Source organism: Octodon degus, unplaced genomic scaffold, assembly GCF_000260255.1.
Source record: "Octodon degus isolate 3935 unplaced genomic scaffold, OctDeg1.0 scaffold00175, whole genome shotgun sequence".
NCBI lineage: Eukaryota > Metazoa > Chordata > Mammalia > Rodentia > Octodontidae > Octodon > Octodon degus.
This window is the reverse complement of record NW_004524751.1, coordinates 4,300,638-4,307,016: the sequence shown is the minus strand read 5'-3', so window position 1 is coordinate 4,307,016 and position 6,379 is coordinate 4,300,638. Positions and strand designations below refer to the sequence as shown.

The 6,379-nt window shown below is 33.1% G+C and overlaps 1 pseudogene; it reads right to left on the bottom strand.

The window, feature by feature from the left end:
- The window catches only part of LOC101573952, a 7,953-nt pseudogene continuing 1,574 nt past the window's right edge, over positions 1 to 6,379 (bottom strand).

The window sequence follows — 6,379 nt, the reverse complement described above, 5'->3', positions numbered from 1 at the left end:
TTATGGCGTGTGCATGATGGTCCGGCGGCGGCGCGGCTGCTGCACGTGCTCCTTCGCGTGCTCCAAGGCCGTCTTTGGAGCCTCCAGGACAGGCCTGGCGCCATCCACCATCTTCACAAAATAATGGCAATTAGCCTTCTCCGTGAGCCCAAAGCGACCTCTGCCGTGGTGACAGATGCCTTTCTGGCGCTGACCTAGCCCCCTCTCGGACTCAGCTACATACAAATTGGACCTGAATTCCACACTGTGGTCGTTCACTGCCATACCTGGAGCTTGTAAGAGAACCTCTTTAATTACACTTGCCCCTTTCTTATCACTGAATTCCAGATGAGCCAAAGCTTGGCCAATGGATGTCCCTCATACCAATTTTGCCAAATACCACATCTTGTCTTCGCTATATTTTGTCTTCGACAATGGTAGATTTCTGCTGATCTATGCGGTTTGCCAGGCAGTTGTGGAAGATAAACAATTTTATTCTTTTTGTCCCATTTGCAAGAAATATCAAGGAGAGCACTCGTGTGGATGTGTGACTAGGGTAAAGCACTGTGTGATGGGAGAAGCCCCAAAGCAAGCATCCCCCAGCTTCTTAGGCTGTGTCCATGAAGTACCCGCCTCTCCTAGCCATCTTTCTTTACATTCTGATTTTAAAACCAAACTTTTTGGATTTGGTGTGTCAATAAGGCTAAGCAAATGAGATATAAAACATATTTTAATTTAATAAATTATATTTTTAATACTTATCATAAGCCAAAGCTGAATAATGAGATATAGATATAGATGCTTTTTATTGATTTGCAAAGTCTAATTTTTCTCCTTATTTTCATTATGAAAGTGCCTCTCCTGAATTACAAAGGAAGCTTTATTTATGATAACTTCTTATTGAATTCATGCTCTGCCTTCTACAATAGGCATCCTCACACATTCACTAGAATGTCTAGCAGGAACAGATCATCTTGTGATAATTTGCTTTTTCCCATTGGTCTTTAAGTTCATCAGTCTTTAATTGAAGAATTGATGTTACAGGACACATGGATTCCACAAATGACTAAAGATCTCATTTGTCATGATATAGCCTGCCATTAACTCAGGTTATTGTTCATCTATAAAACAATGCAGGAATTAGAATAAATATTAATTGAACATTTTATGTGCCAAATACAAGCTGAATATAATACATAAAGAAAAATTTTAAAATATTAAAGGTGTCAAAAGAGAACAGAAAGTTTCTTATGAAGAATAAAAACATATAAATATTAACATTCACATATGCAGAAAGGCAGTGTTATGGAGCTATTGTGTGTTGAATTATAGGGAGATAAAGCAAAACAAGTCTATTTCTGTTCTTTTTCAGAATTGTTTTGCTTCTGTATTATTTAGAACATTTTTTTTCACAGAAAATATAAAAGTCCTCTTGTAACATCACAGAGATCATGTCAGGATCAACTAGATAGGTCACTAGCAGAGTAACTGCATAGAAGCATTTTAAGGTCCGGGAGACAATATAATCAACCAGCATTATGACCACTGGGAGAAAAATAAAAAGAATTAACAGGCCCTTTATACTGTTTTCATATATCTAGAGCTGACTCTAACATCAAAAGTCTGCTAGAAAAGGAGACTAGGAAATAATAAACCCAGTCAAACACAGATTAGACTCAAATTTTGTTATCACCCAGTATGTGAGGGCGACAGCCTCCGAATCTACAGGTTTTGCTTAAGTATTGACTACCTGGAGGATATTTTGGCTGTTTAAAGTTTTGCAAACTACGAAAAAAGTAGTATAGAGAGTCATGTACCGATTTTGTGTATCTATAGTTTTTCAATTCCTTGAGTGTATATCAAGGGTTGAAATAATTGGATTTTATGGTAAGAAAATTTTTATGCTTAAAAGAAACTGTCTTAGTCTCTTTCTTGTTATTGAGACATGTGTACTCAACACCCACAACTTCAAGGAGCAAAGATTTATTTTTGCTTACAATTTGTAAAGGTTCCAGTCTGCAGTTGATTTTCTCCAAGGCAGGGAGGCATGGTAGAGGAGAAATGGCTCCTGGAGTGGGAACATGAAGCGGCAAGAGAAAGTGAAACAAGAGAGGAGGAAGCCAGGTGGATCCTCCAGGCCAGACGCCCAGTGCCCAGCCTCCTCCGGCAAGGCCTTTCCTCCCAGTGTGACACTTAGGTATGCACTCCCAGGGGACTCATCAACTGATGTGTACTACATTTCTAGTACTCAGTCACATCTTGAAAGCCTCATCTCTGAACAGACGAGGCTTCCAGGGGATGGCTCAATATAAACTACAAGGCCATCAAACTGTAATCTAAAGAAACTGTACATTGTTGTCCTCCCACCAACAATAAATGAAAGCTTATGGTGCTCCATATTCTCACTAACTTGTGGCAAACACAGCACTTTTTCCTTGGGCAATTTTAAACACATGTAATGGTATCTTATTATCTTAATTCTTACCTCTGTGTTGAGATATATTATGGAGTACTTTTTCACACAGGGTTATTTGTAATCATTTATAGGGTGTCTGTTTAGGTGTTTCATGTATTGTTTTTCTTATTACTAATGTTTTCATTATTAGTGTGGTTTGAATAACAGTCCATTTTCAGACGTGCCTTTATAAGTACATATATTCTTCGAGTATTTTGTCTGTCTTTTCATTTTGATACCTCTTTTAGAAAGCAATATTTAAATTTTAGTGCAATATATCTTATCCATGCCTATTGTATTGATTGTGCACTTATTGTTGCATCTCAAATGTCAGAACATAGATAAGTCTATCTATGCTTTTGCTTACATTGTTTTCTAAGAGTTGCATAGTTCTATGTTATAGAATTACATCTATGATCAATTTACCGTTAATTTTTGTGAAAGGCATTGTCTGTCTAAACAATACTTCTGCATGTGGAGGCTCAGTTTTTGTGCACCTTTCCTTCATATATACAAAGTACTTTATTTGCCCCATTTTATTTCCTTTGTTCTTTGTTGACTATATCTGTCATCTCTGTTGGATCACTGTTCCACCCCATCAATCTATTGATTTTTTTTCTTTCGCCATTTCCACACTGTTAATCACTCTAGTTTTGAATTCATTTTGAAGTTAGGTAATGTTGATCTGCCTACTTTAATCTTCTCTGATGTTGTCTATTCTCAGCCTTCATATAAAATTTAGAATCCATTTGTCAATACCAAACAAAAGCTTATTGGAATATTGATACAAATTGGAATTAAATGTATTAATCAAATGGCAAGACTTGATATCTTAACAATATTGAGTTTTCCTATTTGTAAACAAAAAATAGCTTCTACTTTGGCTTTGCTTGATTTCTTTCATCAAAGTTTGTTTTCTTGATATTGGCTTCATATATATTTTGTTACATTTATATCTAAATATTTCATTTGTGAGTTGTTAATGTAATGGATTTTTTTTCTTGTGCAATTCTACTTGTTCTTTACTGGTACATAGAAAACTGATTTTTGTCAAGTTACACTTACAGAAGGGTTTTTCTGAACTTTTAATTTTTTCTATGTATTTATATCATATGCAAATACAATTATGTTTCTGCCTTACAAACAAATGGTTTCAGTTCATTTTATTATCACATTGCACTGTTAGGACATACAGAATGATTTGAAAGATATGATCAGAGGAGAGAGCTCTGTTTTGTTACAGTCTTGTTTGGAAAGTTTCTAGTTTCTCACAATTATGATATTGGCTATGGGATTTTCATACATAGCTTGTGCAAAACCAGTGTTTCCTTCATTCCTACTTTAGATAGATTTTTGTAAGTGAAAGTTGGGCTTTGTCATATAGCAATAGATATTACTGCTGCATAAATTGATACTGTCCTGTAAATTTTCTTTTTTTACCTTCTGATTTAAGAGATATATCTGAGAAAACAAACAGTGAGAGATGTAAACATAACACCAAAAGCTACAATGTCCAAGAAAATGACAGCAGATGTAGTTAGTAAATATTAGATGATATATGCCTGACACTGAAGTTGTATTTCAGTATCTACTTCATTGAAAAGCAAGAATAGCTGTCCCATGTATTATATGTTGAACAAAAATTATTATATGAGTTTTTTTCCACTCTAAAATCAATACTCAAACAATGAGGAAAATTACACTATGTGAGAGATGTTTCAATAAAGAGAATTATTAACATGAAATTTTAAACAGTTTCAAATACTTAAGATTCTATTGCTACTATATGAGCTTCAAGATTATTTATGGTTACTGAAAACATTAACATTTTTAATTCCAGTGTGTTTAATAGAAATTAAAAGTGTCTGATTTTAAAAACTGACAAATATCATAAATCTACCTGAAATATTACTTATCTTTTATAATTATTAATGAACCATCAAAATTTTTCCTATTTCTCATAAAAGGATTATAAATTGTACTTGTCTGAGTTTTAATAGAATACAATGAAATCCCTTTAATATTTACTATTACAATGTGTTTTATATGTTTTGTCCAATTGGTGATTGTTCATCAGTACATGTGACAATTAATTTTATAAGGACTTATGAGAAAAATTTATCTGATGCTGGAAAAATAAAACAGGGTTGAAAGAAGGGGAAAAAATAAAATGAATTGCTTGCCTGTACCCATTTACTACAGTGACTGTAATCATTATGTAGTGCAAACAAATACTGACAAAAATTTTAAAATAAAATTTTTAAAAATACTTGCTTTAATATTTTGTAATGCAACTAATATACATTAAAATTAAAGTCCCTAAGTATACACTCAGTGATGCTTTAGTCATACATTATATTTCTGCACTGTAAATAAGTCTAAGGGTCAAACTATATTAAAAATGTTAGTGACATTTAATTTATTAACATATACCTTTCATTTTTATTAAGACCATAAGTGATATCTAATTAATATGCATTTCATATTAAAAATAAATGATAAAGTTGAAGAAAATAATTTAAAATTTGAAAACTGGCCAGGGAGTTGCCTCAGTAAAATAAGTTTAATCCCTGGTTCCATAAGAAAAATAAAAAATGCAAATAAAATTAGAAAACTATCCTTTTAATAATTTGACAATGGTTGCTGTATTGAATAATGTTGTGTTTGAACTAGCTGTTTAGATTATAAGACATAAGATTATAAGCTTGCAAAATTGATAAGAAGTATAAGAAATTAAAAAGAAAAAAATAAATTTAAGCATTATGTGCTGCTTTAAGCAGACTACACTACAAAGATAATGTAGTGTAGATATTTCTGTAATAAGCAATGAAATGTTAAGTAAAGTTTTTAAGAAGACATGTCACCATGATCCCTGACAAGAAGGACATGTTCTATACTTTTAAATTCAACTTACCCTGTCTACAATACTGGACTCCATTCATGGCTGAAAGAATAGGGGCTGATAAGGGTACCTATGGTGAAGAGTTGGGATTCGCCCCCAAGTAGTTGTACATATATACTGAAAAAAACATTTATCATGGAATTTACATTTTTTCTAGAAAGTGCTTTTAAAGCTTTTGTTCTGTATAACTTCAAGTGTATGTTGTGTCTCAAAAAATGAGTAACCTATTTTGAATAGTTAATATAGGTGCAAATTTCAGTGTCTATTTTAGTAAAATATTCAATATATTTTAAATGTTTTCAGGTAGTTTTGGAAGCAGACTATTTTCAAAGGTAAAAAATATCAGCTACTTAACAACAGGTATGTAAGAATTACTATAACACTGTGACCGAAATATTTCCAGACGGTATAGCTGGAGTTGTGTAGCTGGGCCAAATGGAAACGGCCTTAGTTCACAAAAGCTTTTGTTTGAAAACAATTTGGTTCAGAGAGAATGTGGCAAAATTTTGTTTTTGTCTGAAAACTGCATCTGGTGACGAACACAAGTCCTGTCACGTTTCCCACACAAACACAAATGATCTTCTTCTCCATAAACATAGAACAAATTAAGCTCATGAACGAAAGTACCACTATTCTCTATTTAATTTTTTGAGCAGTCTCCATACTGGTACCAACATGATCTTACAGCAGCAAAATTCATAATGAATGAATTATACAATGTGTCCATCCATAGAGGAATTGATAGAGAGAGTTGGCTATGTGGACATGATGGAATACTAGTCATCCATGAAGAATAAATTTGAGTAATTTGCAGAATGGGGTTGGATCTTAAGAGAATGAAACTAAGAGAAATAAATCAGGTTCAACCCAGAAGGTTAAAAATAACAAGATTTTCCAAATATGACAGACATAATATAAATAAATTTCAAAGAGAGGAGAGACAGAAAGAGTAGAAAACAAAAAGGCAGAGACTATAGAGTTGGAAAGGCAGCTGAAAAGTTAGAGAAGAACAATAAAAGTAAGGTAGAGTAAAAATGATCAGG